A 25152-nucleotide genomic window follows, 5' to 3' on the forward strand; every position below is an offset into this window, starting at 1 on the left:
TTTCTGTCAGTCATGTTCAGTTTTACTCTATGTTTCTGAGCCATCCAACTTGCAGTTCCTGGCCATCTAGGAAGTATCTATCATGGGTTATCTCTCATGGCTAGGGCCTCACCATAGACCAATCATTGGTTAATCCCTCTTAGAAGATCTGAATTGCCATTGCAACAACTAATCTTGCAGGTAGCACAGGTGTGGGCTTAAGTTTTTGTGTGTGGGGTGGTGTTCCAGTCCTACTCCTAAGAGTCTAGCTTAGTTACAGAATATGGTGTGTTCAGGATCCATATCCTCCATTACTAGGATTTCTTGCTAGGGTCACCCTCACAGGATCCAGGATGTTTCTAGTGCTCTAGGTTTCCTCACAGCCCCCTAAATGCCCCATATTCCAGTTGTCTTTTTCTGTACTCTCTCCCTCCATTCATTTGTCCCTCATCTGATCCCTCCTGTTCACATCTCCACCCACTCCCAGTCCACCTGCAAAATCTATTCAATTTTCCCTTCATAGGGAGATTCATATGATCCCCTAGAACCCTTCTGCTCATTTAGCCTTTTTGGGTCTTTGGATTATAGTATAATTATCCCTTTCTTAGCTGCTAATATCCACATATACATAAGAACATATTCTGTTGTTCTGGATGGTCTCGTGGCACGTTTTGTATACTTCCATTCATTAGCCTGCAATTTTCATGATGCTATTTTTTTCTAGCACCTAGTAATAATTCATTGGGTAAATATACTGCATTTTCTCTATCCACACTCCTCTTGATGGCCACCTGTGTCATTTACAGTTTCTGGCGGCTATGAAAACTGTGACTATGAACATAGTTGAGTAAATGTCCTTGTGTAGGATGGGGGCATCTGTTGAGTATATGCCCAAGAGTGGTATTGTTGAATTTTGAGGTAGATTGATTCCCATTTCTCTAAGAAACAGCTATGTTGATTTTCAAGGTGGCTGTACAAGTTTTCACTTTTATCATCTATGGTGGAATTCTTCTCTTGTTCTACATCCTCTTCAGCATGAGCTCCAATTTGTGTAATTGATTTTACATTTTGACAGGTGTAATATAGAATCTCACAATAGTTTTGATTTGTACTTCTTGTTGATTAAGGATGTTGAACATTTCTTTAAATGTCTGTCAGCCATTTGAGATTCATTTGATGAGAATTTTCTGTTTAGATCTGTACCCCAATTTTAAATCGAATTATTTGGTTTTTGTGGTGATATTTTATTGGTGCTGAAATGTGGTGATATTTTACTTGTGTTTTAATAAAGTTTACCTGGTGATTAGAGGAAATAGCAAGCCATTTTAAGTAAACAAAGAAGTTGTGCAGTAGTAGCACACTCCCTTAGTCCTATCATTTAGCAAGCAGGAGCTCTATGTGTTCAAGGCCACACTAGGGAACAGAGTCAAGGCATGTGGTGACACATGCCTTTAATCCCAGTATTAACCATAGAGACCTGGAGGTCTGTACTGACAGACAGAAAGTGACAGAGCTGTGTAGGAAGAGGAAGTGAGGTAGTTGGGCTAAGAGAGCCAATGAGAGGGCAGAACAGCAAGGCAATAAAAGTGTGGGTAGGCAGGAAGTAACTCACATTTGGAAGCTGCAAAGTTGGTGAGGTAAGGTTGGCTGTTGGCTTTCCCTATTTCCCTGATCTAAGGATTTCACCCCTATATTTGGCTCCATGTTTTTCATTTAATAAGACCATTTTAGAAATTCATCTACAGTTTTGTTTGTATCTAGTTATTTGACTTCTTAATTTATTTTGGATAGTAGTCCGTGATTCAAGGTGGAGTTGCTGAAAATCTTTCCCATTCTTTAGACTTCTGTTGTGTCTTATTGATGGTGTCCTTTGTCCTTTGTCTTACTGAAGCTATTCACTTTCATGAGGTCACATTTATTAATTGTTAATCTTAGTTACTGTGCTATGGGTGTTCTGTTTAGGATAGTGTCTCTTGCTCCAATGCATTCAAGGCTATACCTTAATTTCTCTTTTTTCAGTTTCTTGGTTTTTGGCTTTTCCATATGAAATTGAATATTGTCATTTCAAGATCTTTAAAGAATTATGTTTGAATTTTGAGGGAGTATCATTGAGTCTGGTATATATCTTTTGGTAGGATGGCCATTTTTAATTCTACTGATGTATGAACATGGGCAATCTTTCCATTGATATCTTCTTCAATTTCTTTCTTCAAAGACTTAAAGTTTTTGTCAAATAAGCATTTCACTTGCTTGGTTAGTGTTGCATCTATGCATTTTATATTGTTTTTGGCTACTTTGAAGGTTGTTGTTTCCCCCGACTTCTTTCTCAGTCTGTTTATCATTTGTATGCAGGAGAGCTCCTAATTATTTAAAGTTAATCTTATATCCAGCCACTTTGTTGAGGGTGTCTCTCAGCAATATGAGTTTCCTAGTAATTTTTTTTATTTGCTTATGTATAGTATCACATCATTTGAAAATAGCAATACTTTGATTGCTTCCTTTCTGATTTGCATTCATTGATCTAATTCAGATGATTTATTACTCAAGTAAAATTTCAATTTCTGTATTGAATAGATATGGAGAGAATAAGTGGAAAGACGTGTCTTATTCCTGATTTTAGCAGAATTGCTTTGAGTTTCTCTCCATTTAATTTGATGTTGGTTAAAGGCTACTGCAAATTGCCTTCATTATCTTTAGTCTGTCCTTGTATCTCTGATTTCTCCAAGACTTATCATGAAGAGGTGTTGGATTTTGTCTAAGTCTTTTTCAGCATCTAATGGGATGATCACATGGGGTTTTGCTTTCAGTTTGATTATATGGTGGATTATGTTGACAGATTTTCCTAGGCTGAACCATCCCTGCATCTCTGGGATGAATCTTACTTGATCATGCTGGATGATATTTTTATGTATTCTTGGATTTGGTTTATGAGTACTTTATTGAACATTTTCACATCTATGTTCATGAGGGAAATTGGTCTATAATTCTCTTTGTGGAATTCATTTTTGTTTTGGGTATCCAAGTGACCGTGGCTTCTTAACATGAGTTTGGCAATGTTTGTTTATTTCTGTTTCTGTTTTGTGAAATAATTTGAGTAAATAAATTTTGTCTTTGAAAAATCTGATGAAATTTGGCACTAAAAAAGGTTGGTCCTGGACTGTTTTTGGTTCGAGTCTTTCCATGACTGCCTCTATTTCCTTAGGAGATATAAGTCTATTTATGAAATTTATCTGATAATAACTGAACTTTGGTAAGTGGTATTTATCACAGAAATTACTCATTTCTTTTAGATTTTCTAATTTTGAGAAGTACAGGTTCTTTGGTTGTTTTTTTTTTTCAGAGTCAAGTGGACTGTCAGTCAATACCAAGTAGCCCCAGGTTTATTGCTTCACTCACTTATATACAAACTAAAGGTAGAAGCAGAAGGAAGCATTTTACACAGCATAGGCAGCCAAGCACTACCATAAGTGCTGTGGATATCGCTCTATATAAATAAAGCACTGATTGGCCAGTGACCAGGCAGGAAGTATAGCTGGGACAAGGAGAGAGGAGATTTGAGGAAGGAGGAAGGAAAGGGAGACCGGCTGGAGCCACCGCTAAGACAAGGAAGATGTTAAGTACCGGTAAGCCACGAGCCATGTGGCAAAGTAAAGATTAATAGAAATGGGCTGAATATGAGTGAGAGCTAGACAATGATAGGCCTGAGCTAATGGCCAAGCAGTTTAAATAATGTAAGAGTCTGTGTGTTTATTTTATAAGTGGGCTCCAGGACTGGCGGGACTTGGCGGTGGGAGCTGGAGAAAAATTCTCCAGCTACAATAAGAAAATAACCTCATCCCTACTCTGTCCTTGAATTAAGGGACACGTATCTTTGCTTTCTATCATGTGCCTCTTGCTAGCATCAACAGCCTTCATTAGCTAGATAATGGGTACTTTCTCAGGTGCTTTATTGACCCTTTCCCACAGCTTCTTAAGAGACAAGGGCAACTCTTTTGGGTCAGCATGGACTTCAGATTCAAACTGAGTCACCATGGAAAACTGAGTAACTGTAGGCTCCCACATCTAGCAACCAAGGACTTTAGTTTGAGCTGTGTAGACCCCTCTTCTAATAGTGCACTTGGTCATCTGAGAGCCTGTATGTACTATGCACACACTCCACTCTAAACAATAGAATACATTTGTCTTCCCCTTAACAACCATCAGAATTAAACATTCTATTAAATCATATTCTGGTTATATTCAGGTATAAAAGTAGGAAGGCCTGTGACAGAGCAATGTTCCCTCCATCTGGTTTCAACTGGGTCAACTTTTATTTTAATCTGAAACTGACACCTCCTTCAACTCTCTCCCACTGAGTGATTTGGAAGAAAATGGCCCCCAAAGGGAGTGGCACTATTGGGAGGTATAGTTTTGTTGGAATAGGTGTGGTATTGCTGTAGGAAGTATGTTACTCTGGTGGTGGGTATTGAGGTCTCATATATGCTCAAGATACCACCCAGTAAGTCAGACAACTCCCTGTTGCCTGCAAGATGTGTAAGACTCCCAGTTACCTCTCTAGCCATGTCTGCCTGCAGGCTGCCATGTCCCACCATGATAACAATGTACTGAACCTCTGAAATATAAGTGAGCTACCACAATTAAATGTTTTTCCTTTGTAAGATTTGCTGTGGTCATGGTATCTCTTCACAGCAATAGAAACCCTAAGACTAAGTATACCCTTTCTACTCCTGTTATGAAGTCTCATGGGAAAGTACCCAACCCTGTGCTAGAAACTTGGGTCCAAATATGCCAGCTAACTACATAATTTTGGCTTCTGATAAACTGTATGCTTACTTTACTTCACCCTGCCAACCAGGATATAGATTTCCTGTGCTCTTTACCTTTAAAACTGCCCTGTAAAATGCATTCAGTGCTGCTTTCCAGGCAGTTGCCAGCTGGGTTAATGCACAGTCTCAATTCTCACTTTGGTCACTGTGAGTGGTCTTTTGGTCTCTACTCTGCAACAAAGCCAACCTTGACTGAGCTAGTTTTGAGTGCACAATAAAAGCAACTGTGCTTCAAGTGAACTTTCATGGATAATCCCCTATTATGACTAACCATCTTATGACTACAGAGCATTCAGTGTGCATATGATTAAAATCAGATACAGTTTGGGGACAGGCACAGTACAGAAGTAGTTATATACTTTAGTCTGGGTCAGTCAAAATAGAGAACCATACAAACTTCATCCCTTCTAAGTGAAATCCTCCTTAGAACCCATGAAAAGAAGCCTCAACAACAACCTGGAGCCCTTGGGTATCTTATCCCATGTGGCCTCTTTTCTAATCAGTCTTCTGTTTAAAATAAATTTCCTTGGTATGTTTACAGTGTTTGAGTCTTTATTAAAGATCCTTGAGGAGGCCAAGAACCTGAAAACTCAGCCCAAACTTAAACCACTATAACAACATACTAGAAATCTACTCACAACGGGCCAAAGTTAAGATAAGAGTTCTATTTCATATAAAATCATGGCACCAAAAACTTTTAATGTAAAAATTTTGGTATTTGGAAGAATAAGAGCTTCATGAAGACATGAATTTGCATGATCTCATTTTATTAGCTTGGCAGTGTAAGTCATTTAATGAATTAATACATACAGTTCTAAAGATTGTTGGTTGTATCTAAACGCATATGTTAACATATATGCAGAATCCTTTTGAGAACTAACAACTTTACACACTTTGAAGTGTGATGATGTTATTGAAGAAAAATAGAGCTTCCATTGGCTGTGATTCATGATAGTTTTGAGCTTAAAAAGGTTTTAGTCCTGGCAAGAAACCACATCTGAAATTAGCTGACAGCAGAGAGTTCACTCGATCCTGTCTCCTGAAGGCACAGATGAGGAATCCATAGGCTCTGGAAAAGACTACAGAGCATATGGGACAGAGCTGGTCCACTTACCAGCTCTCAGAGGTGCTCTGGAAATGTCTGGGACTCCAGTCACTTCTGAATGGCCTTAATTTTTTTGTTTAACACAAGACTAATAGGTGGTGTTTCTTTCATAGTTTTTAAACTTGCTCACTTGCTTTAAAGGCAAAATCACACTCACTCGCTGGCAGTTTGCACATGCTTTTCTCTCCTGAGGTATCTCAACTCGGACTTCTTCCTGCTCCTTTGTGTTAACAGAAAAACTACATCAAGGAATCTGCTCTGCTATGAAATTCATCCGCAGCAGAGCAAGTCTGTTAGTCTGATGTGATCAGAGGACAGTCTGCTTCTATGTAGCTCATTCTTACCAATCCCCTGCTCTGTCCATCTGGGCAGTGGCTTTGCTCTCTAAGATTATTTGGGACCATCAAACAGCAGTAAGATTTTTTATCCTATTAAAGTTTTCTTGCTGGAGATGCAGACCAGAACTGGAGCACTTGCCCAGCATGTCCAAGACTCTATGGTAAACACCCCCGCACCTCTGACAGAAAACAAAGAAATGTGACATGTGATGTATAACACACTTCTGGCAATATTTAGTTTACTTTGTCTCAGCCTAATGGTTATCTAGAACTACACAGTACTCACCAGTTAAAAAAATAACCTGGTTACATATTTTAATTTAAACTTCCAATAAGAGGGTATAATATATTTATTGGCTATTTTCTTTCTTTTTTAAAATAACATTTTATTTAGCTGTATGGGTGATTTTTCTGTATCTCTGTATGTGCACCACATGCATGCCTGTTGTCTACGTAGGTCCAGGAACTGGAGTTACAGACAGTTGTGAGCTGCTATGTGAGTGCTAAGAATTGAACACTGGCCAGGTGGCAATGGAGCACGCCTTTAATCCCAGCACTCACGAGGCAGAACTAGGTGGATTTCTGTGAGTTTGAGGCTGGCCTGGTCTACAGAGTGAGATCCAGGACAGGCACCAAAACTACATAGAGAAATCCTGTCTCTAAAAACAAACAAACAGACAAACAAACAAACCAATTCAAATCAAAACAAAAGAATTGACCACAGGTCCTCTAGAAGAGCAGCTTGTGCTCTTAACCCATGACTCATGTCTTCAATCCCTACTGGTTATTTTTTAAGAGCAGCAGTTATACCCCAATAATCTGCTGGGTAACCTTGCACTTTGAAAACTTTATGCATGTGTTTACAAAGGAACTTTACAAATTTCTTCGTAGGTTAGTCTACTTTTTGCTACTCTCAGACTACAGTCCAGCTTCACATATTTCTGTTTTTCAAGGGAAATATTACTCAAGAGGTGTGCATGTCTGATTTGGACACCCATTATGTGCAGGCTTATTAGATGTGCCCTCATGGGCATGTTCATTTAGAGCCAGCTCACAATTTCAAGCTCATCCTCTTTTGTGGGGGTGTCACTTAATTAGGACTAGGGGTGACATAGGCTGTGATATGTTACAAATACTGCCATATGAAGACTCAACCTAACCTCTGTCTGAAATGCAATCTCTTCAGTCATTTCATGAAATAAAGGCCCAGTTACAGAAATAATTGTTCCAACCTTGCAAAATTATTCATGTACATTAATTTGCCAATTTGGAAGACTTCAAGCTTCTCACTGATGCCAGTTTTACTTTCATTTGGTGTGCTTCTTTTTGTTCTGTCCTAACCTAAGGGATGCACAAAGTAATAGGTGCCATTACTTTTACCACTTCACTCCAGCTTTTTCTTCCTTAGTCACTAACTGGAAGCTACAGAGAAACCATGGCCTCATAATTCAATACCATGACTGAATTCTCTGCCTGAGGGGTAACAGAAATGACTGAGAACATGAACAATGCAATCATGGCAAGGTCAGGGTGACTGGCTGGCAAAGGAACCAGAGTGCAGTACCAGGAAAGGCACAGATTTCCTTAAGTTTTGAACAAAGCCAATGACAGAGAAAGGCCTCATCTGAATAATCTCAGCAGCTGAGTCAAAATGTGGTCTTTTAAAATAAAGACACTCGGGGTGGAGAGATGGAGAGCGAGGTTGGGAATGTGTAGTGCTTTCAAAAGACCCAAGTTTGGGCCTGAGCACCCATGATGGGTGGCTCACAATTGCCTGTGACTCCTACTTCAGGAGATCCAGTGCCTTTATTTTTCCTGAGAAATTGTACTCATATGCCTATACCCCCACACTAATGCACACATACACATAATTAAAAATAAAATAATAAATCTTTAAAAAATAAAATGGAGAGCTTCAAGATTGAAGTGTTGTTTTCAGAAGATGAATTAGTTTTAAGGTATTCAAATGGTGCAACTGAGAGAAAGACAAAGCACTACTATATAAGGCTCTTCCTTTACATTCAAACAGATAATTAGAAATCCTTTCAATTCCATGTGAGCATGAATTTCAGGTCTGACATGTCAGAAGCTCATTGTTTATGATGAATTCAGTGGCTGATGAAGATCCACATCTATGGAAGAGCAAGCCACATGTATCTCTTGTTGATCTGCATTAATTGGTCCAGTGTTGGCTTTTGCCATATCTTCTGTATAATCCAGAAGGTTGAGGTCTCCTGTTTGGGTTATTTCTATAAAAAGTTTAATTTCTAGGAGCATCCTGTGTGCAATTTCTTCTCATATGACCTGGTGTACCACAGTTAAAATACTTTGATGCCTCCTTCCACCTTTGTTTTCATCCTCCCATGCCGAGTCCACCCCTATTATTTATTCTATTTCTCCCTCCTATTGCAATCCACATGATCTCCATCATGTCTTCTATACCTCATATCTCTGGGTCTACAGTTTGTAGCTGGGTTATCATTTATTTAGCAAATAATATCCACATATAAATGAGTATAGACCATATTTATCTTCTGGGTCTGCATTATCTTACCTAGGGAATTTGATGGTGATTGTGTTGAATCTATATATGGCTTTTGGTAAGATCGACATTTTTACTATGTTAATTCTGAGCATGGGAGATCTTTCCATCTTCTGATATTTCATTCACTACCTTTTTTCAAAGACTTGAAGATTTTGCCATACAGGACTTTCATTTGCTTGGTTAGAATTACACCAACATATTTTTAAATTTTTGTGGCTATTGTGAAGGGGGTTGTTTTCCTGATTTTTTTTTTAGCCCACTGATCATTCATATATAAGAGGACCTGTGTGATATTTTTGAATTAATCTTGTAGTCATGTTTATTGGCTGTAGCAGTTCCCTGATAGAATTTTGGGGTCACTTATATATACTATAGTAACATCTGCAAATATCAATAGTTTGACTTCTTCCTTTCTTATTTGTATTCACTTGATCTCTTTTAATTCTAAGTAACAGCATAGACTAGGGAGGAGCAGGAGATATCTACATGGGGTTGGGGGCCAGGATCTATTGTATGACTATTGATATACTCAATATATCAATAAAGACACTTTATATACATGAATGAAATTTTAAGTTAATAAAATCTGTTAAACTTTATTCCTTCTTTAATTACCCTTTAAAAATGAAAGGATAAAGTGCAATCCTGTAGATATATGGTTCATAAAATGGTTTTTTTCATGTTTCTCTGGAATGACAATCCCAAAACAAATATATAGCACACTGATTATCTAGGGTTGTATTCTAGTTTATGGATGGCATTCAGAGATCACAAAAGACCTTTATGTATTTTCACATGGAGAAAAACTCTTACATCAGAATGTTCTTTTTAGATAAATGCTGGAAATGCTTTCATCTTTAAAGATCACTTTTTCTATGCCCTTACATGAAGATATATAGAATTAATACAGACATTTAGAAGGGCCATAGAAAAAGGTTTACATGGTGATATTTTATTTGTACTGAAATGTGAATTTATTTGTATGTTAATAAATAAAGTTGCCTGGGGGTCAGAGCTAATAGCAAGCCATAGCAGAGCTGGGCATTCGTGGTGCATGACTTTAATCCCAGCACTTGGGAGGCAGAACAAGGTAGATCTCTATGTGGTCAAGGATACAGCCAGCATTGGAGACACATGCCTTTAATCTCAATACTAACCATAGAAGATCTGGAGGTCTGTACAAACAGGTAGTGACGAGGCAGTCACGTGGTTGGGTTTACAACCAATTAGAAGGCAGAACAGAAAGTCTATATAAAGACAAACAGACAGGAAGTAGGACTCTTTTGGAGAGGTCTCTTGGCTGAAGAGGCTAGCTGCAGCAGGCAGGTAAGGCTCTTAGCTCTGATCTCTTGGCTTTTTTCTTTGCATTGGTTCTGTGTTTCTTATTTAATAAGATGGTTGGTTACATCCACATTTGGCACCCAACATGACAAGAATCCATTAAAAACTGCTTGACTTGGCTTGGTGGCAGGTCTGGTTTCCTGCCTGGGTGGCCGGCTCCCTAGCCTGGGCCCAGGTAAAGCAATGCATGTGGTCGGAGCTTAAGGAAGCCAGAGCCAAGGCTTGACTCGGCTCAAGAGGGAACATGTGGCTGGATTTAAGCTTTAGCTAGAGCTTCTGGCTATGCTTTCTTTCATTCTCTCTCTCTCTCTCTCTCTCTCTCTCTCTCTCTCTCTCTCTCTCTGGATTCACACCTTGGACACTAGGTGGCTGTTTTAAAATTCCCTCAGATTTCTACTGTTCTACACAGACTTAGTAAGTCACTTAACATATCAGATATTTTAAAGGAAACTATTTAAAAGAGAATTTTTCCACATTAAAAAAATGGGTTTTTTGTGTACATTGGAAGAAAATTGGGCTTTGTTTGAAATTTTAGGCAGTCTGACAATGGAACAACTATATGAGATTAATGTTGATCGAATTATGCAGTTTATTACTATGCTTATCCTCATTTTACTATTTAAAAAGATAATCAATTTAAGTTCCAAGATAACAGTTTTAGAAAAACTTGTTAAACCTGTAAAAATGAATCATAGAGAAATTTAAATTCAGACAGAAGAAATTAATAGTGAAGTTGTTTCAAGATTGGATCATAAGGTTACAGAAAGAAAGCCTGTTTTCACACAGTCATCCTTAATTTATCCGGTAACCATACAGTAGTTGCCTAATCAAATGACTACACAAAATATTTGGGCTCCAATTGAAATGTTAGATTTATGAAGGTTTAAGGAGGCAATAGTATCTTATGGCATGCATTCCCCATATGTAAAGCAAATGTTAAACTCCTGGTCAACTTATAATAGGATTATACCACAGGACTGGCAGGAGCTGGCACAGGCTGTTCTGGAACCCAGTCAAAGGCTCTAGTGGCAAATGTGGTTCAGGGATGAGGCTAAAAACATAGAAAAACAATGGAAGGATAAAAGAATACAAGTCTTCCAGGATCAGCTTATTGGAGAAGGCCAACATGCTTCAGTACAAACACAATGTTTATATGATGTCCAAACCCTAATTTTATGTTGAACGGCAGCTTTGAATGCATGGGACAGAGCTGAGGAACCAGGAAAAAAACTGAGTCATTTACAAAGGTTATACAAAGCACAAAAGAATCTTTCACAGATTTTTTTTTTTTTTACAAAGACTGGCTTCAGCAGTAAAGAGAATGGTCCTGGATTCAGAAGCTAGTCAGATAATAATTGAATCTTTGGCCTTTGAGAATGCGAATGCAGCATGCAAAAGAATAATCAGGCCATTAAAGGCAAGATCTGCACCTTTGGAAGATTGGATTAGAGATACAGTTAATGTTGAGGCTTATGATCATGATGATATATGGGTAAGAAAAGCAATTTCAAAAGGTTTGAGCAATGTTAGATGTTTTGTATGTGGAAAGCAAGGACATTTGAAAAGGGACTGTAAACAGGTCATTCCTAGAAACTATGTTTCTTCAAGGAACACTGGCAACAGAATGCCCCTTCCTTCTGGAGTATGCAGAAGGTGTGGTAAGGGAAAACACTGGACCAACGAATGTAGATCAACAAGGGACAGCTAAGGTAATCCTTTGCCTCAGTCTTTGGGAAACTCCCAGAGGGGCCTCATGCAGGCCTCCATAGCTAATCCAGTTCAAACCTTTCCTGCAGTCATAGAGGAAACCCCTACTCAAAGCAATTAAATAACCAAATACCTATTGGAATAAATCATGCTGGTCGGGATGATGAAACAGAGAGAATAGAAAATTCAGGAGAAAACATAAAGAAAATTTTTTGGCAAACTTCTATTAATGAACAAAGACCAAAATTAACAATAAGAATAAATGGTCTTTTGTTGTCTGGTCTGGTAGACACAGGAGTGGACGTTACCATAATTGCACCAGAATTTTGGCATCCAACTTGGCCTCTTCAGGAGGTAAATGTTCAACTGTTAGGAATTGGGACATTATCTCAAGTGAAACAGAGTGCAAGATGGCTCAAATGTATAGGTCCAGAAGGGCAGAGAGGAAAATTAAAACCATATATGGCTAACATAGCTATGAACCTGTGGGGTCAAGACTTGTTGCAACAATGGAATACTAAGATTAACGTCCCTCCAACCTCAGAAACAAATCATAAACTAGCACATGTTTCTGAGAGAAATATTAAAAGATATTATTCTAATGAGTACTCACCAGCCATCCATGAACAGGGCACAACATCTGATGATCTTCCAAAGACACCAACAGCTCTACCTTTAAAATGGTTAACAGACAAGCCTATATGGGTTCAGCAATGGCCTTTAACAACAGAAAAACTCCAGGCTTTAGAAGAGCTGGTAGAAGAACAGTTAAATGCTCAGCATATTGAAGAATCAACCAGCCCTTGGAATTCTCCTGTATTTGTTATTAAAAAGAAATCTGGTAAATGGAGAATGGTAACAGACTTTGGAGAAATTAACAAAGTAATTCAGCCAATGGGCTCTCCACAATCTGGAATTCCTTTGCTTACTCTGTTACCAAAAGGATGGCCTCTCATAGTTATTGATTTAAAAGACTGTTTCTTTTCAATACCTTTACAAGAAAAAGACAGAGAAAGATTTGCTTTCACAGTGCCTACTTATAATAATTCTCAGCTGGTTAAAAGATTTCAATGGAGGGTCCTCCCACAGAGAATGTTGAATAGCCCAACTCTGTGCCAATATTTTGTACAACAGCCATTTGAAGTGATATGTAAAAAATTTCCTAAATCTATAATTTATCATTATATGGATGATATTTTACTAGGTGACTCAAATGCAGATACTTTAGAAAGAATGTTTGAAGAAGTAAAGAAAACTTTGCCTTGCTGGGGATTACAAATTGCTCCTGAAAAGATACAAAGAGGAGGTTCTATTAATTATTTAGGATATAAAATAGAGCTACAAAAAATTAGACCCCAAGAGGTGCAAATTAGGATAGATTGACTACAGACTCTTAATGACTTTCAAAGATTATTTGGAGATATTTCTCATCTATGAACTATTGCTGGGGTAAAAAATGATGAACTGAATAATTTGTTTGTTTTTTTGGTCTTTTTAATGGGTTTTGGGTCTGGGATAATTTTCATTGTTTAGGGGGGTTGGTTATAATTTGTTGTCAAGGGTTAAGAAAAAGGCTAAGCAAAGGAGGTTAGATTTAAGGTTCTTGTTAAAAAAAGAAAAGAAAAGAAAAGAAAAAGACAATTACTAGTTTTAAATACTTTACATTGGATTAGATCATTTTATATTGTATATAAATTATATATATATTGAAACTGATATTGTTAGGAAATGCTATATGTATATTTCTAATTGTACTTATACAATTCATTTAACAATGTAATGCAATTTTCTGATCCTTGAATGCTATTATTACCAACTATTAGGATATAAAGAAATGAAAGTTAGTAGTTAGACATTACAATAGAACTTGTAGTCATATTAGATATGTTTTAAAAATTGAGCAGATATGTTTTAGATAGACAGGTCATCTTCTAACCCTTCAGAGATCTACAGAACATGGCATTTAAATGTTTTAATAACTTACAAAATTTTTCTTTTTTGTTATGACTATGTGACATGTCAGCTCCTGGCAGTACCAAAAATCTACTTCAGAGAAAATATGGGCATTGAAGAAACTGCATATGGAGTTAACTTTCATTGTGGCAAAAGTTAGCCACTGGACAACAAAGTATCCTCGAATCAACTGCTGACAAACAGGACAGACAGGACACGAAACAAAGGACTACTGATTCTTGCCAAAACAAGTGTGGTTATGGCTTTATCAAAAGGCATCTTCTGAGGCCAGGACAATATGGCACCATCCCTGAAGTGGCCTTCACAATCCAGAAAAGGTACAGTGCCCTTTTCTTCGAAGGCAGCTTAACAGGCAGTGGGCCGATGGCTTCTGAAGCTCAATGGAACAGCAGCTAAACAGTTATTCTTAAAGAGTAACTAAGCTCACTCCTCTCAATAGTAGACTGGCATTTAATAGAGGGATGTGGAGAAGAACGGGATGCTGAGATGAAGCCATATATACACAGCCAAGAAGAATGGACAGCTGAATTAAAAAACCATCAACAATTTCCAGAATTTAAAATCCTGAATCATGACATGACACTAGTGAAATTCAGGTGTTTCTGGTACATGGTTTGCTCTCACCCAATGTGAGGTTGAACTGTTGACCTTGTGTACATCCTACTTCACAAATGAGTCTGTACCCCAACACTGCAGAGAAACCTCAGGTGACTGTCCAGGCAGCTGGCTGTTTCTGTCAACTCACAAATTTTTGGAAGTTGCTTGTATGCACTTCCTGTTTTTATTTTTGTTAGCTAATTTTATTTCCTTCTTGGGTCTCTGAGAAAGTTGAAGATTAGTCAGTTATAGTTGAAGATTAGTTAGTTATAGTTGAAGATTAGTTAGTTATAGTTGAAGACTAGTTTGGATAGAAAGTGAATTAGGTACATTTTGGACTTAACAAAATAGGATAGATAATGGAATTATTTTCTCTGAATTTGTCAAATACAAATGGACTAGACATTGTTTAGGTATTTATTACTTATATATATTGTATATAGTTATTGTACTTTTGTATATAGTTTTTCTTATGTTAGCTATAGCCTTTTTCCTTTTTTCTTTTTATTAAAATAGAAAAAGGGAAATATGGTGATATTTTATTTGTACTGAAATGTGATTTTATTTGTATGTTAATAAATAAATTTTCCTGCGGGTCAGAGCTAATAGCAAGCCATAGCAGAGCTGGGCGTTCGTGGTGCATACCTTTAATCCCAGCACTTAGGAGGCAGAACAAGGTAGATCTCTGTGTGGTCAAGGATACAGCCAGCATTGGAGACACATGCCTTTAATCTCAATACTAACCATAGAAGATCTGGAGGTCTGTACAAACAGGCAGTGACGAGGCAGTCATGTGGTTGGGTTTACAACCAATGAGAAGGCAGAACAGAAAGTCTATATAAAGACAAACAGACAGGAAGTAGGTCTCTTTTGGAGAGGTCTCTTGGCTGAAGAGGCTAGCTGCAGCAGGCAGGTAAGGCTCTTAGCTCTGATCTCTTGGCTTTCTTCTTTGCATTGGTTCTGTGTTTCTTATTTAATAAGACAGTTGGTTACATCTAGAGTTTACTTAAATGGCTTTGAAAATTTCATATTTATAATATCCTCTATGATGCTCTTGTGTCATTTTTAGAATACCAACAAGGAAATTTGAGTTTTTTTTGGTATTGATTTTTGCTACTGAAGAGATCCACAAGAACCCTTATCTTTTACCCAACATGTCTTTGATATTTTCTGTCCTTGCTGACATGTGTTTTGATTCATTGAAAGTAATCAGTGAAATACATTCAACACAAAACAGTGTCTCAAAACTTCCTAATTATGACTGTAGAAAATTTACATGTGATGTGTCGCTTACAGGACCATCTATAAAAATGACAACCCTTATCAAACATCCAAAGGTGAGACAGAGTGGTAAAAAGTAGAGATAATAGCTTGTCTATGCCAATCCCACGGTTCTACAGAGAATGGGCAGCATGAGTTTGTGTGTGCTGATCTATGTATTCTAAAGGATTAAGAAATCACATATTGGTATGTCACCAACCTTTCTTTGTATTAAAAGAATAGATGAATTTGGGGAAAATGCAAAACTTTTGTTGAACATTCAAACTTGTTATAAATATTCTAGAATCCAATAGACCTAAAACACAATATTTATAGGTTAATTTTATTGTCCTCTATAGGAGTTCTGGAAGGTGAGTAATACAACTCATAACTATGAATGAACTTCCTGACTATCATAATCCAATATCATTGCTTTCTTTGTTCTTCATCCTTCAGATTTTCTTTGGACCATTTAATCCTATCCTGAGTGATAATGTCCTATTTCCCTATGTCTACCAGATAGCACACAAGGATATATGTTTGCCAAAGGCCATGGTCTCTTTGATGCTTTATTTTACATGGACCTGGGTAGGGCTGGTTGTCTCAGATGATGACTGGAGAATTCAGTTTCTCTCAGACTTGAGAGAAGAAATTCAAAGAAATGGAGTCTGTTTAGCTTTTGTGAATGTGACCCCAGATAGCATGCAATTATATACAGCAAGGGCTGGAATATATGACAAACAAATAATGACATCATCAGCAAAGGTTGTTATTATTTATGGTGAAATGAACTCTACCCTAGAAGTCAGCTTCAGAAGATGGGGATGTTTAGGTGTACAGAGAATCTGGGTCACTACCTCACAATGGGATATCACCACAAGTAACAGAGATTTCAGCCTTGACCCCTTCCAAGGGACTGTCACTTTTGCACACCACCATGGCAAGGTTTCTAAATTTAGGAATTTTATGCAAACAATGAACACTTCCAGATATCCAGTAGACATTTCTCAGATGAGAACAAAGTGGAATTATTTTAATTGTTCAGTCTCTGAGACAAACTTTAGTTCAATGAATCATTGTTCATTCAACACTACATTGGAATGGTTTTCACAACACAGATTTGACATGGTCCTGAGTGAAGAAGGTTACAATTTATACAATGCTGTGTATGCTGTTGCCCACACCTACCATGAAATCATTTATCAATTAGTAGAGTCTCAGCATGTAGCCAAACTAGGAGGAATATTCTATGACTGTCATCAGGTAAATTATTTTACTTTCCATCATGCTTAAGTCATGATATTTTTATTTTTTAATATATATTTATTTTATTTTTTCTTTTCTTTTTATTAAGAGATTTTCTGTTTGTTTTACATATCAACCACATATTCCACTGTCCTTCCTCCTCCCACCCCCAGCCTTCATCCCCCAACCCATGCCTCATTCCCATCTCCTCCAAGGCAAGGTCTCCCCTGGAGTCAGCAGAGCCTGGAGTACATTCAGTTGAGGCAGTTCCAATCCACTCCTCCCTGCACCAAGGCTGAGTAAAGTGTCTCAGCACAGGCACTAGGTTCTAAAAAGCTAGCTCATGCAATAAGGACAGGTCCCAGACTCACTGCCTGGGGGCCCCCTAAACAGTTCAAGATAAACAACTGTCTCACTTATCCAGGGGGCCTAGTCCAGTTCCATGGGTGTTCCTCAAGTATTGGATCACGGTTCATGTGTTTCCACTAGTTTGGCAGTTGTCTCTGTACTTTTTCCAATCATGGTCTCAATATCTTTTTTTCGTATGATCCCTCCTCTTTCTCATCGATTGAGCTCCTGGAGCTCTGCCTGGGGTTTGGCCATGGATCTCTGCATCTGCTTTCATTAGTTACTGGATGAGGGTTCTATCATGACAGTTAGGGTGTTTGGCCATCCAATCACCAGAGTAGGTCAGCTCAGGCACCCTCTGGACCATTGCCAGTAGTTTATAGTGGAGTCATCTTTGTGGATTCCTCGGACCTTTCTAGCACTCTGATTCTTCCTATTCCCCTGGGGTCTTCATTTATCGTGGTATTTCTATCCTTGTTCTCCCATTATGTTCCTGATCCAGCTAAGACCTCCTGCTCCCCTAAGCTCTCTTCCACCCAACCCTTGCACTCCATTCCCCCCCGGCCCCCAGTTTGCTCATGTAGATCTCATCAATTTCTCCATTGCTGGGCAATCACTGTGTCTTTCCTAGGGTCATCTTTACTAGTTAGCCTCCCTGGAGTTGTGAGTTGCAGTCTGGTTATCCTTTGTTTTACATCTAGTATCCACTTATGAGTGAGGACATACCATGTTTGTCTTTCTGAGGCTGGGTTACCTCACTCAGGATGATATTTTCTGGGTCTATCCATTTGCCTGCAAACCTCATGATGTCATTGTTTTTCTCTGTGGAGTAGTACTCCATTGTGTATATGTATCACATTTTCTTAATCCATTATTCAGTTGAAGGGCATCTAAGTTCTTTCCAGGTTTTGGCTATTACAAATAATGCTGCTACAAACACCGCTGTGCATGTGTTCTTGTGGTATGATTGAGCATTCCTTGGATATATGCCCAAGAGTGGTATAGCTGGGTACTGAAGAGGAATGAGACCCGATTTTCTGAGAAAGCGCCATACTGATTTCCAAAGTGGCTGTACCAGTTTGCATTGACACCAACAGTGGAGGAGTATTCCCCTTGCTCCACATCCTCTCCAACATAAGCTGTCTTCAGTGGTTTTGATCTTAGCCATTCTGATAGGTGTAAGATGGTATCTCAGAATTGTTTTGATTTGCATTCCCTGATGGCTAAGGATGTTGAACAATTCCTTAAATGTCTTTCAGCCATTTGAGCTTCTTCTGTCGAGAATTCTCTTTTTAGCTCTATAGCCCATTTTTAAATTGGACTGTTAGGTATTTTGGTGTCTAGTTTCTTGAGTTCTTTATATATTCTGGATATCAGCTCTCTGTCAGATGTGCGGCTTGGTGAAGACCTTTTCCCATTCTGTAGGCTGTTGTTTTGTCTTATTGATCATGTCCTTTGCCCTGCAAAAGCTTCTCAGTTTCAAGAGGTCTCATTTATTAATTGTTGCTATCAATGTCTGTGCTACTGGTGTTATATTTGGGAAGTGATCTCTGGTGCATTCAAGACTACTTACTTTCTCTTCTATCAGGTTCAGAGTAACTAGATTTATGTTGAGGTCTTTGATCCACTTGGACTTAAGTGTTGTGCACAGTGACAGATATGGGTCTATTTGCAACCTTCTACATGTTGACATCCACTTATGCCAGCAGCATGGGTTGAAGATGCTTTCTTTTTTTCCATTGAACAGTTTTGGCTTCTTTGTCAAAAATTAGGTGTCAAAAATTACATATGTGGATTAATGTCAGGGTCTTCAATTCGGTTCCATTGGTCTACATGTCAGTTTTTATGCTAGTACCAAGCTATTTTTACTACTGTAGCTTTATAGTAGAGCTTAAAGTCAGGGATTGTGATGCCTCCAGAGGTTGTTTTATTGTACAGGATTCTTTTGGCTATCTTGGGTTTTTTGTTTTTTTCCATATGAAGTTGAGAATTGTTGTTTCCAGGTCTGTGAACAATTGTGTTGAGATTTTGATGGGGATGCATTGATTCTGTAGATTGCTTTTGGGAAGATTGCCATTTTTACTATGTTAATCCTGCCTATCCATGAGCATGGGAGATCTTTCCATTTTCTGATATCTTCTTCAATTTCTTTCTTCAGAGACTTAAAGTTTTTATCATACAGGTCCTTCACTTGCTTAGTTAGAGTTACCCCAAGGTATTTTATATTATTTGTGGCTATTGTAAAGGTGATGTTTCACTGATTTCTTTCTCATCTTGTTTGTCATTTGTATATAAAAGGGCTACTGATTTTTTGAGTTAATCTTGTATCCTGCCACATTACTGAAGGAGTTTATCAGCTGTAGGAGTTCCCTGGTAGACTTTTTGGGTTCACTTATACAATGTCATGCCATCTGAAAATAGTGAAAGTTTGACTTCTTTCTTTCCAATTTGTATCCCCTTGATTTCCTTTTGTCGTCTTATTGCTCTAGGTGGAACTGCAAGTATTATATTGAATAAATATGGTGAGAGCAGACAGCCTTGTCTTGTTCCTGATTTTAGTGGAATCACTTTGAGTTTCTCTCCATTTAATTTGATGTTGGCTGTTGGCTTGCTGTAAATTGCCTTTATTATATTTAGGTATGTTTCCTTGTATTCCTGATCTCTCCAGGACCTTTATCATGAAGGGGTGTTGGATTTTGTCAAAGGCCTTTTCAGCATCTAGTGAAAGGATCATGTGTTTTTTTCTTTCATTTTGTTTATATGGTGGATTACATTGATCGATTTTTGTATGTTGAACAATCCTTGCATCTCTGGGATGAAGTCTACTTGATCATGGTGGATAATGTTTTTGATGTGTTCTTGGAGTTGGTTTGCCAATTTTTTATTAAGTATTTTTGCATCAATGTTCATGAGGGAGATTGGTCTGTAATTCTTTTTCTTTGTTGCATCTTTGTGTGGTTTGGGTACCATGGTAACTGTAGCCTCATAGAAGGAGTTTGGTAACATTCCTTCTGTTTCTATTGTGTGGAACAAATTAAAGAGTATTGGTATTAACTCTTCTTTGAAAATCTGGTAGAATTCTGCATTGAAACCATCTGGTCCTGGGCTTTGTTTTTGGGAGACTTTAAAGACCATTTCTATTTCCTTATGGGTTATTAGTGTATTCCAATTGTTTATCTAGTCTTGATATGGTACCTATCTTTGGTATGTGGTACCTATACAGAAAATTGTCCATTTCTTTTAGTGAAATTATTGGTGAAATTATTAAGGCCACTCCACGTAGTTAAAAGGAGTTTTATTTAATGGTGTAACTTACAAATTAAGGGATAGGTAGGTCGCGGGGTCTGGGGAAGGTGTATTGAAGTCCAGCGGTGTTCTCTGGAGCTCTGCTCAGTCCACCTCCACCGTTCAGGGTCCCGGAACAGAGAGCGCTGGCCCATCCAGATCTCGGGTCTCCAGGTGCCTCCCTTGGTCCTGCATTTTAGGTGTGACAGTTGCCGAAGTCTCAATGGGGTTGGAACTTCCAGATCAAAGCTGGAATGGCTACCCACTACAATTTTCCAATTTTGTGGAGTACAGTTATTTGAAATATAACCTTATGATTCTTTGGATTTCCTTGTCATCAGTTGTTATACCTCCCTTTTCATTTCTGATTTTGTTAATTTGGATGCTCTCTCTCTGCCTTTTTGTTATTGTGGATAAGGGCTTGTCTATCTTGTTGATTTTCTCAATGACCCAACGCATTGTTTCATTGATTCTTTGTATTGTTCTCTTTGTTTCTATTTTATTGATTTCAGTTATCAATTTGTTATTTCTTGGCGTCTATTCCTCCTGGGTGACTTTGCTTCTTCTTGACCTAGAGGTTTCAGGTGTGCTGTTAAGTCACTAATGTGAGATTTCTCCTACTTTTTTTGTGAGCATATAGTGCTATGAATTTTCCTATTAGCACTGCTTTCATAGTGTCCCATAACTTTGGTATGTAGTACATTCATTTTCATTGAACTGTAGGACATCTTTACTTTCTTTCTTCATTTCTTCCTTTACCCACTGGTGATTCAGTAGAGTATTATTTAGTTTCCATGAGATTGTAGGTTTTCTGTAATTTTTGTTGTTGTTGAAATCTAACTTTAAGCCATGGTGTTCTGATAGGATAAAGGAAGTTATTCCAATTTTTTTGTATCTATTGAGATTTGCTTTTTGCAAGATATATTATTTTTTTGTTAGGGTGGACTGTTCTGTAGATATCATTTAAGTCCATTTGAGTCATAGCATCAGTTAGGTCCCTTATTTCTCTGTTAAATTTTGATCTGTCAGATCTGTCCAGTGGTGAGAGTGGGGTGTTAAAGTCTCCCACTATTAATGTGTGGGGTTTGATGTGTGATTTAAGCTGTAGTAATGTTTCTTTCACATATGTGGGTGCCCTTTTATTTGGGGCATAAATGTTCAGAGTTGAAATTTCTTGTTGGTGGATCATTCCTGTGATGAGTATGTAATGTCTATCTCGGTCTCTCTTGATTGATTTCAGTTTGAAGTCTATTTTGTTAGATATTAGGGTACCTACACCAGCTTGCTTCTTAAGTCAGTTTGACTGGAAAGACTTTTCCAAGCCTTTTACTCTGAGGCAGTGTCTATCTTTGAAGTGGAGGTGTGTTTCTTGCATGCAGCAGAAAGATGGGTCCTGCTTTCTTATACACTGTGTTAGCCTTTGTCTTTTTATAGGTGAATTAAGTCTATTGATATTAAGAGATATTAATGACCAGTGAATGTTAATTCCTGTTATCTTTTGGTGATGGTTTGTGTGTATTTCTCTTCTTTGAAATTTACTGCTGTGGGGTTATCTATTGTCTGTGTTTTCGTGGGTCTATCTAATATCCTTAGGTTGGAATTTTTCTTCTGGTGCTTTCTATAGGGATGGATTTGTGGATAGCTATTGTTTAAATCTGGTTTTGTCTTGGAATGTCTTGTTCACTCTGTCTATGGTGATTGAAAGTTTTGCTGGGTATATTAGTCTAGACTGGCCTCCATGATCTCTTAGTGTCTTCATTACATCTGTCTAGGATCTTGTGGTTTTCAAAGTCTCCATTGAGAAGTCAGGTGTTATTCTAATGGGTCTGCCTTTATAGGTCACTTGGCCTTTTTCCTCAGCTGCTCTCAATATTTTTTCTTTATTCTATATGTTCTGTTGTTTAATTATTATGTGGTGAGGCAACATTTTGGGGGCTGTAGTCAGTTTGGTGCTCTATAGGCTTCTTATATCTTCATAGGTATTTCCTTCTTTAAGTTGAGAAAGTTTTTTCATGATTTTTTGAATACATTTTCTATTCCTTTAAGTTAGTATTCTTCTCTTTCTTCTATCTCTATTATTCTTAGATTTGGCCTTTTCATGGTGTTCCCAGATTTCCTGGATATTTTGTGTTATGACTTTTGTGGCTTTGATGTTTTCTTTGACTGATGAAACTATTTCCTCTATTGTATCCTCTAAACTAGAGATCCTGTCTTCCATCTCTTTTATTCTGTTGGTTATGCTTGCATCTGTGTTTCCTGTTCATTTGCTCAGATTTTCTATTTCCAGCATCCACTGTTTGTGTCTTCTTCATTGTTTCTATTTCCCTTTTCAGGTCTTGAACTCTTTTCCTCACATGTTTAATTGCTTTTTCATGACTTTTTTGGCTTTCTTTAAGGGATTTTTTTTTGTTTTCTTCCAATTTTTGTTTGTCTTTTCCTCAGTTTCTTTGAGGGAATTTTTCATTTTTTCTTTAAAGGCCTCTAGCATCTTCATGAAGCTGTTTTTAAGGTCACTTTCTTCTGCTTCTTCTACATTGTAATGTTCAGATCTTACGCTAGGAGGAGGGCTAGGTTCTGGTGCCACCATATTGCTCTTTATGTTGTTGTATGTAGTTTTGCATTGACGTCTGCCACTCTCTTCCTCTAATAGGTGCAAAAGGTGCCTGTGTCTGAGCAAGTTGCTATTGCTCCACTCTGTGCTTGTGTCTGTATCTCAGGGGGCCCCTTTTGGTCCAATCTTAGCTCTTTGTCTAATTGTAGCTGGAAGATTCTGAATCTCATGGAGCTGCACTTGGCCCAATCCCAACTAGCTGATTCTGTGACTCAGGGAGTCACTCTTGGTCTTATCAGGGTTCTTGTTCCAGTCTGAGCTGGTGGATTCTGTGTCTCAGGAAGCCTCTCTTGGTCCAGTGAGAGCTGGCAAATTCTGTGTCTCAGGAAACCACTCTTGGTCCAATGAGAGCTCTTAATCCAATGTGAGCTGGCAGATTTCTTGTCTCAGGAAATTACTGGGGTCACAGGCAGATGGATATTGGGGTAGGGCTTGGATCTTGTAGATTTCAGGGTCCGATGGAGGGGTTTGGTGGGGGAGCCTGGTCACAGGCAGTTTTCCTTGTTGGCCAGCCACTGGGGCACAGTTGGGTGGGGGTTGCCAGGGACTGGCCTGTCTCAACATTTTAACGAATGAGTTCAACATTGGAAATAATAACTCAAAATTTTATCATAAAATCCTTAAGTGACAACCAGAAGAGAATTTCTTTCTAGAGATGCAAAATATGTGTTGATAAATGTCATAAATATATAAAGTATCAGTTAAGGATGTAGTGTATTATTAACACTGCTTGGTGTTAATAATTTTATTTTTATCTCATATATGTATATTGTATTTGCATGATATGCATTCCCTATATTCCTTTCATAAACTTCCAGTCTACTCACTCCTTAATTTTACATCTACTCTTATTATAAAATTAATTTTTGCTACACACACACACACACACACACACACACACACACAAATTAACCCCACACATTTATGTAAAATCATCCCTTTGGACATTTTTCATGCAAGTAATAAATGTTCAGGTTTCTTTCACTAAGTTATTAATTATTTGATAATATTTCTTCTATTTCCACCATGAAAAATGCATATGAAGTATAACAAAATTTAATTACCCCTGAGATATCTTGTATTTCACTAGATAGGATATCTTCAATATAGTTGCCTTTTCATGTAATCATTTAATGATGTATCTCACTTAGATGGCTTCTTTGCTGAAGAGCAGGGTATTTACTAATCCTATTGGAGAGCTGGTGGACATGAATCTGAGAGGAAACCTATGTGCAGACTATGACATTTACAACATTTGGAATTTCCCACAAGGCTTTGGATTAAAGGTGAAAATAGGAGGTTATTCCTCCTATTTACCACAGAGCCAACAACTGCACATTTCTGAAGACTTAGAGCAGACCATGGGAGCAACACTGGTGTGTACACCATAATTTCATTCTTTTTAGTATGTGTGTGTTATAAAAATTTGTGGGATCAGAATAATGGCTTGGTGGTTAACAACAATCACTGCTCTTGGAAATGGTCCAAGCTCAATTCACACAGCATCTGTGTTTGATGGTTCACAACTTCCTATAAGTGCAGGTCATGGGGAAACAACCCTTTTGGTATCCATGGATACCAAGGGCATATCTCAATTCACCTCACACCATAGAAACAGGTATACAAAATAAAAAATTTTAGATTATTAAAATTTTGTAACTAGATAAATCATGAAATTTTGTGATTCTGTGTGAACATCTTTATAGCTTAATCAAGGATAACATGTAGTTGTTTCCAGAAACATTTTTTTGTATCCTAAAATTTCATTTTAACTTAAAAATTTAAGCCTGTGATAGTCTCCTGCAACATCCTTTGTTTTCTTCATTCCAGGACTCTACATTATTCCACTCTGTTTTCTCTCCCACCCAAGTCATAATCCTTGATTTTGATTTTTAAGCCCTTCAGTAGCAATGCATGTCTGCTAATTATGCATTTTGGACCATTTCAATCAGGGAGGAAATAATTTCTAATCTTTATAATCAAACTTTATA

The 25152-nt window shown here is 37.8% G+C and overlaps 1 pseudogene; it reads left to right on the forward strand.

Annotated features, from left to right (window-relative positions):
- Nucleotides 1-25152, forward strand: part of LOC131900544 (vomeronasal type-2 receptor 116-like) — a 41682-nt pseudogene that overhangs the window by 2214 nt on the left and 14316 nt on the right.

Source organism: Peromyscus eremicus, unplaced genomic scaffold (assembly GCF_949786415.1).
Source record: "Peromyscus eremicus unplaced genomic scaffold, PerEre_H2_v1 PerEre#2#chr22_unloc_1, whole genome shotgun sequence".
Lineage (NCBI taxonomy): Eukaryota > Metazoa > Chordata > Mammalia > Rodentia > Cricetidae > Peromyscus > Peromyscus eremicus.